We start from the raw sequence: 13,632 nt of genomic DNA, 5'->3' as shown, positions 1-13,632 counted from the left end.
AGGTAATTCTGGAACAATTTTGAAAATGTGTAGAAATTTTAAATGTGTAGACACTAACCAGTCAGTTTTACATCCCTACCACATAAAACTACAGATTTTCCCCAATCTGACCATTTACATTCCCAATCATCTTAATTGCCCTGGTTATCTACCCAAAATCCCAGAATATAATTCTTTCCCCAAAAGTTTCCCCATCAATTTTTAACAACACCCCCCACCCCCACTGAGTATTACATATAAACACAGATCATATACATTGTCACCACTCCATATTTTAGTCCATCCTTCTATTCCATTGGCGTAATTCCCTCTGCGGTCTCGAGAAGGTGGAGTGATGCCCAGATCAGTCCAAGAGCTGTTTCCAGTATAATCGCCTTCAGGATGTTGGTCAAATGAGTTTGTGTTAAGTTCAAGTATTGGAAGATTCATTTTTGGTATCTGTATAACTTCCATTATGTTGCTGAGTGGATGGAGTTGCATTCAGTTCCAATAGGGAATTATTATCGGATGCACATGTCCTGAATTGTTTAAGGAAATGCAACATGACAGGAAAGATGTTGAGCTTCATTCCTCTTAGAATATTATTTCAGGCTGTCATACTTCGGGCACCTAAAAAGATCAAGCAGAAGCATCAATCCTTAGCAGTTAACTCTGTATCTGGAGCACAAGTCCCTTTATATAATTTACACTGATCTACATGCACCCACTTATATCCAGGCTGCCTTCTGGCCTTTTTGGGGTTAGACCTCTGTACATGTAGAACTGTTGTGCCCAGTGTGTCTCGAATTACATAGGGCCCTTCCCAATTTGCATCCCAGGGAGAATTTTTCTGAAAATTTTTAATCATTACCAATCCCCCCTTCTCAAACAGAGTTTGAGGTGTGGATAAAATTTTACAATCTGTTGGGGCCATATTGGAGGCAGCAAAGTGAAGCAATGAGTTTAATTGCTCTTGTATTTGGGAGAGATACTGGTCTCTAGTCACAGATTCTCTCAGTGGAGTTGAAAGTTGTGGTTCACCTGGATGGCCTAGTGCCATTTTTCTCGCTGTCATTAATTCATATGGAGAGCACCTAGTGGCATTAGAGGGTGTAGCTCTGATAGCCATGAGTACTGCTGGGAGATGGTTAACCCATGATTTGCCAAATTGTACCAGCATTTTAGATAACCTGGACAGAGTATGATTCATTCTTTCCACTATACCGGATGACTGGGGATGATGTGGTATATGAAATCTCTGCTGTATTCCTAATAGAGAACACAGGTTTTGCATATCTCTCCACAAAACATTATTGCAAAGGTCTACCAGCATTCCTTCTGTTCGCGTTACATCTGCACCCAGTATAGTACCTTCAGTGTTCTTACTTTGCCAGATCAGTATTTCCTTATTCCACTGAGCACTTAAAGTCAAGGTAACTTGTGGAATAAGAAATGCCTGAGACTGGGAACCACCAAGTCCTACAAGAAATGTCTTTTTCGCCCCAGAAGGAGGACTTAATGGTAGATCGGTTAATGTCACTGAAGCTCCTGTATCAATCAGAATCTTAGTGTGATGTCCTGCCATAATACCATGCACATATGGACGTCCGGAATGGTCCCTTAATGTTTTACAAATAGGAACCATATCATCCAGTGCTAGTCAATCTGAAAATAAAAATAGGGGAGCCTCATCCCCTGGTTTCAGTTTGTGGTCATTAGTAACCGCTCCCTGTACTGCCATCATTCTCAGAGCCTCCCGCGCCGGACCATACAGATTGGTCCTAGGCAGAGGGTTAGAATGATGTTCCTGATCTGCCTTTTCAGGACTGTTATTTATTTTCATCTTTACAGATCCTCTTTGATCACTTTCTTTGACAGACCAAGAGGGGGATGGACTAACATGCCATCCCTCAGTCACCCTTTGGTCTCTCTTGGCCTTCCAACATTCTTTCTGTCTATGACCAGGTTTATTGCAATAATAACAAATACCTCTGAAGGGAATCTCAGGTAGAGATTGCTTCCATTCATTGGTAGTTACAATCGCAACCTTACGCTGTCCTATGACTCCTTTCCTCATTAAATTCTGCCTGGCCTTCCCTATGATGGTCAATACCCCTTCCAAAGTATCTTTTTCCTCTGCCATCATCTGCACTCCAGGGTCTAAGTAAGTGAATTTTTTTACTAGGTATTGTAGTAGATCAGGAGGAGTTTGATCTGGTGGAATGCGGTGGGTTAGCCGATAGACTTGCTCAAATTTGGAAGCAAAAACCCACAGATCATCTTGTAAATGCACCTTCATCTCAGCAAGTGAATGACTATCTAAATCTCTGTCTCCTGTTACAAATTTGGAGACAGCTCTAAGTCTGTCTCCCTCTGTAGCCCATTTATCATCTTTAAACCAATCTCGGTCTCGATTAATAGGGCCATTTATGGGTGGATTAAATCTACATGCAATGCTGCTTGGGGCCCACATTTTAAGCATCATACATGCCTCTTTCGGAGAGAGCATATATTGTTTAACTGCTGATTCGAAATAAGACATGTTTGAAAGGCCATCTGTTTTACAGTCATATGGGGGAAAGAGGGGCTTTAACTTCATCAGCTGTTTCATCACCTTCTCTCTATCCTGCTGCTGTAGAATTTTAGCAGTTTGTAGGGTGGCAGATGTCCTGCTTTTAACACTAGGTGAAACAGATAAAGGGTCCATAAACTGTGGTATTGCTGGCTTTGTTACAAGAGGGGTTAATATAGGGATACCACCATTATCTAGCTCATCCAGTATACGGTTTCCTATGTTTGTTCCTGGGTTCTCATTCTCTACAATACTTTGTGCCTCTTCTTCTTCTGCACATGTTTCCCCCTGGCTGCATACAGCAACTGGGGTTTGCGTGGCTAAACATGTCCTAAGGGATGATATCAACTCTCCTCTCGCTTCGTAATTGTCCTCTAATGTGTTTACATAATCTCCATTTAATCCACAGGTTGGACAATCACTATATTTACTTGTGTTGTTTATTATGGAGGCCACAGGAGTGTGCCCCACAAGTATACGGTTCAACTGATTCCTCAATAACTTCAGCAACTTCATACAGTTCTGGATTTTCAGTCTATCTTTATTCAGGCACCACTTCTTATTGTCTACTCTGCAATTCTCTTTCTCACATTGCAACCACAAGCTATGCATTTGTTTAAATTCATTTTCATTTTCCATCATTAATGGGTCAAAAGTGCTAGCTTCCGCATACTGTGCTACAATTTCCATTCTTATATATCAAAAAATAAATTATAATTTACTCACACGACTTGTGTCTTCAGACTGCAGGCAATCAAATGGTGTGCACCCCACTTTGAATCCTCGGTCTGGATAAAACGCGATCCTCCAGAAATGATGTCCGGCTTACTAATTGCGTCTCACTCTGGTTGCCTCTTAGGATCTCTCACGTCTTGGCCCGAGACGTATTGCAGAAAACGCTTCCAGCAAATAAAACAAAATCGGTTCGGTTATTTTGTCCCTTTTAGCTCACTTGTATCTGGAGAAAACTGGATTGTCCCCCCTTGCAAGTGAGCAAAAAGTGGTAAAAAATAATTACCTGGCTCGCCAAATGTTATAAATATAAAAACGTGTTTGTCTTTTTATGAATCTTACTGTAATTATTGAATAACATTTACTGTATGAATATATATATATATATATATATATATATATATATATACACTGTTATGCTATCAATAACCACTAACTATCGAGTCCACACTCCTTGTTTTCTGCAATTAACAATATTTCTTAAGAGAGGCTAAACAAATTAACAATACATATACAAATTACTATAAATTAGTATATGCTGTTACCAAACTATCTATTCATTGATTGAATGGAAATAACAAAGAAACAGCAGGATAAGCCTGTAAACACGTGATACAATTACCACTCCCATGTGATCATCTCCACGCAGACTCAGAGAGAGAGAGAGAGAGAGAGTTGGCAGGACTTTATAAACACAATAAGACCTCCTTCTGCTGGAGACTCCCCTGGTAACCTATCTTCTCCAGTGACCCTTAGAGACCAAGGTGATAGAAAAGGGAAAGGACATTGCATTGGGGGAGGGAGTGGAAGGTGACCAAATGTCCTAACTGATTTGCCATGTGCCCTGCAGAGAAGAATCTCCATTAATGTTTGAGACCATTTTAAGGTCTTGTATAGAGAGGCTTTGCCCATTGGATCTCTGCATCAGAACACCATTACACTTCATTGGCATACAGTTGGTTGTCAATCATGCCTTCCTTTTTACATCCCTCATAATGTGGGCATATCTACACTACGCATCTGGGATTTTCACTTATGAATTAGATTATTTAAATGTTGTTAATATTCACTTTATTTTATCTGCAGTCTAACAACCCAGCACTCTAGGCACCCATAGGCAACTTATTTGTACAAGTTAACCTAAGAAAGTTTTTGCATAGTTTGAAAATTTATAGTAAATTGCTTACCGAATAGACTAGTATACGGCATTATGTTAGATCCTAGGACAATATTTTGGAAACTAAGTTGTATTTACAAAGCAAAAAGGTCCTCTCAGCTTTTTAGCTTTCTTTTCTTACTCACCGCTGTTATGCTCCAGTGACCACACCTAGTAGGTGGGCAAGATAGACTAATGATTCCAGTTGACATGTTTGTATAGGACAACATATTTAGCTGCTGAAATTTAGTGTAGAACCATTTTTTTCCTACATAAATCATCCGGTGGCCACAGTGAGTGCAATAAACCATATTTCATCAATCCAAACAGAAGTGTTCTTAAAAACAATGACAGCCTTTATTGAATGGCAGCCATATATTAAAAATACTAAGGTGATAATAGTACAATAATAAACAATGTCAGTACTTTGCAAAAAAATATTAAAAACCATTTTAGAACAGGTTTTTAAATCTGTTTCTTAATTTAAACTGTTTCTGTCACTTTGCATATCCTACATTTTACAGCGTTATAAAAGTATGTTATGACACAGCAGTATATATTTATTAGAAAGGCATATTATATGTATATCAGTGAAAGCTGCCTTCTCAACTTCCTGTACTCAAAATGTACACGATTATTGCTCCTCATAAAGGTTGAATCAGCCCTGGAAGGGTGAAGCGAGAAGATCAGAAGAAATTCAGGACATTAATAGAAAGAGTGTTTTTGCCATCACCTCTTACTGAAGTCAGAGTTTTTAAGATAAACGAGTCCTTATTTTCAAATTGAATGGTTTTTTTTAGAGATAAAATTACAAGCTAATTACCTGCAGCATACAGTATACAGGCCTAGGCCACATATGGTAGCATTATTTTGAATGACCACGCTCCTTGATTGCCGCTGTTCATTGGGCCAGTTAGGAACATCAGAGATCACCATTGCAACAATCTAGTTCACACTATGGAAGTATATGCTTCAAAGCCTCTATAGTATCTTTACCTAGGACTTCATGCCCTCACCAGGATATGGCATAACATGCTGGCGCTCATCACAGAGAGGTAGGATGAAAAGGACCTGGCATCTTGCAAAGGGCATAACTGCATCCTACCTGGGAATAAATCTAAAATGAAATTAGCCAGTGCTATCTTTGACCATTGTTGTCTCAGAGTAGAAAACCCATTGTCATATTTAAAAATTGCCATTTTCCTGTGATGATACTGTGCTTTCACTTGTATGCCTTAATCATTTTACAGATGCCTATGATTTGCTAGAAAGATACAGAGTCTGAAGTGAAAAATTGGCACAAAATAGTTGTAGCAATGTAAATGTCGTATTGACAATCCTTCCGACCATGTGCAGAAAAAAAGTTCTTTTCAAATCAGATAAGTAAAAATGGTTTATGTCTGGAAACCCAGTTAATACTTTATTCAGTCAGAAGCTGGTTTTCCTCAACAGCTGCTTAAATCTGCAGAAATCCATTTTATTTACTTCCTGTTTTATTAAATTGGATTAAATCGATTGCAGTGGATAAGGTTCTTTGTAGTTTCATAATCTGTTGCAAATCTCATTACGATTGGGTGTGATGCTACTTGTGTTTACGTAATGCAGATACATCTTTTGTGATAGAAAGCTATAAAATGTTAGTTCATTCAAACTAGATACGTACAAATAATAAAGGTAATGAAATTGTTGAGAAATTAGATTAATTAGTTTTACTAAGCAACCTGGATACAAATCCTTGTACTTAATCCAAAGGTGTAGGTTAATGCATTTCTGCAAGGAGCCTTTGGGTCTATGGGAACTATTTCCATAGATGTTTTATACATAAATGTATATTGGTGTAAGGTGACAAAGAACATCCCCTGGGTACCAGAAGCTTTTGTATTAAAAAAATTAACTTTTTTAAATCAGGCTGGGATCATTATAGAACACCTAGCAAGTGGGTAGCAAGAGGAGTGCCTTATATGCCATCCCTGTAAAAACATGCCCCAGAGACCCCAGTTGACAAGGTTGATTTTGCCTCTATAAGGGTATTTTAACACAGGGGGAAGGATGACCCTGACACACGTAAAACAGTAAATTTCAAAAAGTACTCATAAAAATGGCTTGCCTCGTCCTAAAACACAAACAATGTTTACTAGGAAAAGCAGAAAACAATGCATCTTACAAACAAATCCGATACAATTTACAAAGTAATTTTGTGTAGGTAAGCCTTTCGTTTTATTTTCTACTAATAGCCTTGGTCAATATATATTGGTGAGGAATAGTTGGTGGAGGGCATTGTCAAATAATTCTAAAGCCTCCCAAAATACATAAAAGTTGCAAATCTTCAACAGAAGCTTGATGTCACTTTACTTAGTATCCTATAGAAAGTCTTACGTGCATATGCTCTAGAATGTATTGGCCAATTATGGGATTTTATTTTAATATATTTAATTTTTTATTCAGTTGAGAATAATTAGAAGAGTTTCAATCTTTGAAAGGATTTGATTCTTTTCCATCTAAAATCTACTATAGTGAGGTTTGAGGAGAAGGCAATGCATCCAGAAATTTACTCTCAAATGCATTTATATCACTGTGCAGGCTAATGATTGGGCCAGAATTTTGAATTATTCTGTGAAACAATCCTCATGTTTTTGTTGTAGAATCTAGGTTGTAAATCCATTTCTACATGCATTAAGTAGTACCACCATAAATTGTGAATTTAGTTTATAAAACAGGTTATTTTGAAATTAAATCTGTACTGTAAAATCCCGTGTATGTTTCTTTTTCCCCTTGTTTTAGGACTCCTTAATGCATGCATGCTCAAGTACAATGTAAAAATGGGACCGTATTAAAGATTACATTACATATTTTATTGTATATCAGGAATGAATCAAAGAATTGCCAAACTATATTTATCACATATTAAGCTTGGACTTGTATTTATTTTCATTTTTTTGCATTTCCTTGTGTGTCTATACACTAATATCCATTTTTAGCTTGTACACGGCAACTTAAAAAAGGATTGTTGCTAGATGTAATATAATCACAGGGTAACTAAAACAGGTTTTAAAAGATTACATGACTTTTTTTTATCCACTGACCATCCATGGAGGATACTGAAGTCCATGTGATATGAGACTGGCGTCATAATCTATCTATTTTACCACTCAACCTCTAATAACTTGGTTAGGATCATTGATAATCACATTTCCTGAACCATATGGTAATTGGTTGCGTTATTCCTTTGACAACTTCACAACTGTAATATAGAACACGAATACGATTTTTTTTTTTTTATCTACTTACACAAATAATCACTCATACTTAAATCTGTCATTGTTTTGCAGATTAAAGACACATTTAGTGATCCTACATTTTTTAGTGTGGCACTGGTACATTATCTTCTTGCCATACTGGTATGAAATACACACATGGCCAAGAACTAAGGCAAGCTTACCACCCTGTGCCTCCAGGCTAGCTCCCCTTCCGCATAGGCTCCCTTAGGTAAGAGTGACCCCCGACAGGCTTTGATGTGATATGATATCATATACTGGCACTGTGTACTAATAAGTGAGAGACAGGACTTAAGGAAATATGACTATGGTGGCTGTGGTGAGGGCACAAGGGAAAGCTGGTGTGGGCAAGCACATTAAAGATGGCTCAGAAATGGCTGCCTGTTCTCTGCCAAATAATAAGGCACTTAGAATCAGGTTATATTATTTACCACCTTTACCAATCCTTGGTTAATACTTATTGGACAAGATAGTTTAATAAATATGAAAAAGAGAAATTGAGATCTATTCCAAGGTATTTACGTTGCTGATGATACTAATTTCGGTAAGTCTCAGATTGTTGTCCTCATAGATATTGTGCATGATCCCTTGGTCTCTGATCTGTTTCTCCATCAATAGCAAGGAATGATTTTGATACACAGATTTTAGCCTGGTTGCTATGGAAACCCACTGAGGTGAAGCTATGATTACTACTTATGATTTCTAGCTTGTATTGTTTTTGAATGCTCCATATTAATCACATCAAAGGGATTAGGTATTGTCATAGGAAATAAAATGTAAGAAAAAAAAGCTCATTGTCATTTTTCATTGTTACAGCTTTCATTGGGTCAGAGAAAATCCAGGCTTATTTGAAGTTGTCATTATACATACAGCAATTTTATTGCAGCAATTTCTCATGACAGTAGGTATTACTTTGTATTCGCTAACATAATTTTCTTTCCCTGATGAAATGGTTATTTTATTGATTATCTATCTTAATATGAAGCATTATTTGCTCATATTTTTTTTTGCTTTCTGATCTCGGTAGTTTATTTTTCATTTGGAAACTGAGGGTTTAAAGTAATGTCATTTATGAAAATGTGTGCAATAAAATATACTTCCACTAGGAGCACGTGTTTAATGCTAGTATGCTAATTATTATTATATGATCAAAAATATCGACTTGTGTCGATTTCATTAACCTAACCCCATTTAAGATATAACTTGCATATTTGTTTCTTTCCCCAAAATGCATAACTTGCATTTGTCAAAATTAAATCTCTGCAAACATCAATACCCACTGCAAGATCATCAAGAAGGACATTAAATAACACTGAGCCTAAGACAGAACCCTGACCACTTACCACTTTTGTCCAGTTGCACCAACAACTCTCTGAACTTTATCTTTAAGCCAGTTTTCACGTGCAATTTGTACTGTAACTTTCTCTTGCACAAAAACAAATAATCTATATAAAGTAAGAAACAAGGTCAAGAAAGAAAGAATAAGAAAATATTAAGTAGAATAATGTAGTATATGATGACTGTATGTATTATACAAATGCAATACAAGAAAAGTTTGAAATGAACTCACCTAGGACAGACCGCAGCTACGTCCTACAGTCCAACCTCGTTCGGGAGCATCTCAAGTTTTAGCTCCTTTCAAAAGGGCAATCCAGAACTGAAAGGCAAGGTGAATTGCCTCTGTATGAGGGAACCAACAACCCTAGCTATAAGTTTCAGCCATGATGGGCTTCACCAATGGTGTCCAGTTTGTTTCTCTCTAAGCACAATAGAACCAAGAGGCCACAAGAGATCCCTAAAGGGTGAAATGTCATACAAAACAAGAGCATGGCTTAGGCTTCATAAAGTAAAATTCACAGGAGCCAAGTTGACCATTTTATAAGTTCTGTAAGCATAAAGAACTTTCATCTTTTCCAGTGTATATGACGCTCATACAAAAAAATGTTGTTGATTTAAATTTCAAGAGGGTGAAACAAACAGGAACTACTGCAAATCAATTTACTATGCAATTCCTAGCCAAAATGTGTATCACTGTGTTGATTGTTCCCTGAGCTTCAATAAAAATCTAAACATCATATTTTAAATTGATGTGTGCATCAATATACTGTACAGTAACTGGCAAAATGGATGTTAAAATGTTAACGGCTGAATTGAAATACCTGCTTTTTGTTCATTGCACTCTTTTACAGCAAACCTATATGATGAAAACAATATTTTATACCAAGGAATAGGCTAATGTTGAAAGGAAGCCATGAATGTTTCACTCTGCAGATATAGCTACAACTCATATTAATATAAGTGCAGCGCATGATAGCTGCTTTCTGAATATATTATAGCATTGGCTGCCTGTATAAAGAATGTTTGAACGTATATATATATATATATATATATATATATATATAAACCTACAAGTAGAATTACGCTTGTATCATTGTGTCTGTGAGAGCACTGAAATGTTAATGTTGAGTTCATCACAGATGCACATCTGGTACCTGTCTTGTTATGATTTAAAATTATTCAGTATTTATCAGATCTGATAAATTGGTATGCCTGTTATTCCCTCCGCATACTTATGATCCAGTGAGACTTTCTGTACAATATAAAAACATTGCATTTGATACGGATACTTGAATCTGCGAATGGATGGACGTTCGAATGTGCTACCCACAGAACATGTGACTTCTTTCCGTAGGAAAGCCTATCAGCTGACTATGGAGTGTAAAATCAATTGTACTGAAAGCCACAGATCACTGCTCAGAACAGCGATGGGCAATTATTCCACATCAGGTGCCGTATGGCTCATGGGAACCTGGATGGCTTGATAACATAAATTGGATCAGCATGTCCCTGTGTCACTAGAAATTAAATGATTTTATTTGTCACGCAAGATGCATGGTCTGATATAACATGGAGGAAAAAAGTGTTGCAAATTGGCGCTGGTAACTGTGAACACAAATTTATCAAATTTGTAACATAATCAGATCTGACACATTTATATATCTCATCTCATATATCCAATATGACTGGATATATATATATATATATATATATATATATATATATATATATATATATATATATATATATATATATATATGCAATGAACAATAATATATACATCTCACAGATACATCTCACAATACATTGCACATGGACTCTCCATAGTGCATTGAGGGAATGCATAGCAACGTATGCCATGAAGGAACTCCCAGGAGGAAAGAGGTCTTCTGCATGGTACCATTGTAAAGAGTGATTTATGGAAAACAAAAAAATAATACAAATATTTTATACACAAAATTTACAATGTGGTTTGAAACTTTCAATTCATCAACTTCACAATGCCTTATAAAAGGCTAAACTTGGTAAGTTTCTTCGCCAAGAAGGGCTGTACTAACTGTGAATAATGTTTAGCTAATATGTACAAATCTATACAATTACTAGTCTTTTTACTAGCAGAATAAGTAGGTGAGTTGGGGGGGATTTTTTTTTGTCTTAAATCCAACTGCATTAAGTTAGTAATATCAAGGTTAAAATGTAATTAAATGTTTATAGTTTTAATTAAACCTGTATAAATATTTAATAAAGAAACAATAGCTGAGTATGAATTGGGGCTGAATAACAAACATGGGTTTGATAAAATATGATTTTTTTTAGAGAATAACTTATGTTTATGAAACGTATCAATATGCCCTTTGAGTGTGCAAATGCTATTTACACCTATTTTGACTACATTATAGAAAGTCCAAATTTGTTCCCAATAATGATATATAATTTTACCTGTGCCACCTCTGCCTCCTAAGCAGCCTGCCTGTCCCATTTCTGCCCCTTAACACTTACATAGATTCACTCACTTATTCATTAATTCCCCCGTTCTCTCTCCCGCACCCCCTTACCTCATCTGCAGATCTCACTGGTCCAGGGGAAGCAGGAATCTGTGCGGGAAAACAGAGTTTACTCGCACAGTGTGTGAGGACCACAGCGGTAAGCAGCAATCCTGCGTTAGGCGGCTGTCAGGCAGCATAGACATCTGTGCGGCCCCAGTGCTGCTCGGCAGGCCCCCGGACCAGCCGGCCCACTGGGAAATCTCCCGGTTTCCCAGTAGGCCTGTCTGGTTTTGAGTATAGCCATGTAAGAAGACCTTTCTTGAAGACAAAAATGTAACATAAACCTAGCTTAAAACATAATAAAATAAATCATCAGGCATTAACTAAACATTTCATAGTTAATGCCAATGAGTCTACATTGGTTTGTATAGCTAAAAATGGAGTATTACACATTTTTGCAAACTATTAAATGTAGAATATGGTTATGAGCCACCTGTACTTTCAGGTGCAGTGCTATGGGATTAATCAGGGTATTTTACATGAAGAAATCAAGCTGTTTAATATGATAACATGTAAAATAATACATGTCTTCATCTCCAGCTTAGTCACCTGAGAGCAGTGTATTTTCTGAGCTGAAAGATAGATAAAATCTACCTTGTTGACCTATTCACTTAAAAAAAATATATAGATATAAAAATGCTGTAGGGAAATATGGTGGAAAAACTAATAATTGGTACACTTGTGGTTATCTTCTATTAGCTTTTAATAAGAGAGCTTCTATTGCCAAGAGATCTCATTTTGACATGAAAACACTGCCTTGTTACAGGTAAATAGATGTAGTTGGACTTACATGCCTTTCCTTATTATGTGCATAATAATAACATATTATCGTAAATATTTAAAGGAACTTTTTTAAATTTGAATTTGACTATTTTTTCTCTTTTTAAAATTTTATTTTGACTATTTACCATTATCTTTAGGGGACTTAGAAGGGCTTTATAAGTCTTTGTCTGTAATTGGTTTTATTCCACTAAATGGAAGGAAGGCTGGGAGGTAAGTTCACCAATACAGGGTAGTGTGTGTGTGTGTGTGTGGGGGGGGGGTAGGGAAGAGCTGTGTGAACTGCATGGAAGATGAGAAATGAAGAACAATACAAGGACAGTGAGAGTTTGTGTGTGTAAGTGTATATTGTTAGAGAGTGTATGTCTGTGTATGGTAATAGCTTATGTGTGTTAAGGTATCATGTTAGTGTATTACTGTATGATATTAGCATGTCTGTGAGCATATGGTGTTGGTGTGTTACTGTACAGTGTTAGCATTAGTTTTAATACTTGGTGTTAGCATGTGTGTACGTTAGTGTATGCTATTAGCATGAGTGTGTGTTCATATTTGGTGTTAGCATGTATGTGTTGTAAGTGCCTGTAAGTGCATAGTGTTAGCATGATTGTTTGAGTCATTATATAGTGTCAACCTTGGAGATATGGAGCAGGGGAAAATGTGCGTGAGTGGGTGTATGTATGTATGGTGTTAGCATGAGTTTGTGGATGTTAGTGTATGGTATTAGGGTGGGTTGGTTTTAGAGTGAGTTTGCATGTTACTATGTTTGTATTTGTTAGTTAAAATACTGCACCCAGGTGCCACTTACCTGATGCCCACCTCTGCTATGTTATGAAGGAAAGCTTTTTTCAATAACTTCTTAGTGCTCAGTGCCCTTTACACCTTACAGGAAATGCCAGAAATTAGTGAAAAAACCCAAAACTTGTGAAATAAGCGGGAGAAGAGAGCGGATGAGGGGTCAAAAAAGGCTGGGAAATAAGCTGGAGCCAAAATATGATGTGTAAGTCTGCAGTGAGCTCAAGAGGAGAAAATGTCTATTCACCAAAATATGTGTTAGCAACAGCAGCAAACTCACATTAACTAAAGAAAAGTCCAAAGTTCTTGCACTGAATATCTCCCCATAATGAACTGATCCCTCAGAGTAAGGTAGGTGATAAAGCAGCAGTAGGGAACTGGGTAGACACTGGCAAATATGCACAGTCTCCACTATTCCACTACAGCTTCCCCACCCCATCTCAGTACATTTTGTGCCATCCA

The sequence above is a fragment of the Spea bombifrons genome, chromosome 6, assembly GCF_027358695.1.
Source record: "Spea bombifrons isolate aSpeBom1 chromosome 6, aSpeBom1.2.pri, whole genome shotgun sequence".
Taxonomy (NCBI): domain Eukaryota; kingdom Metazoa; phylum Chordata; class Amphibia; order Anura; family Pelobatidae; genus Spea; species Spea bombifrons.
This window is presented reverse-complemented; position numbering follows the sequence as displayed.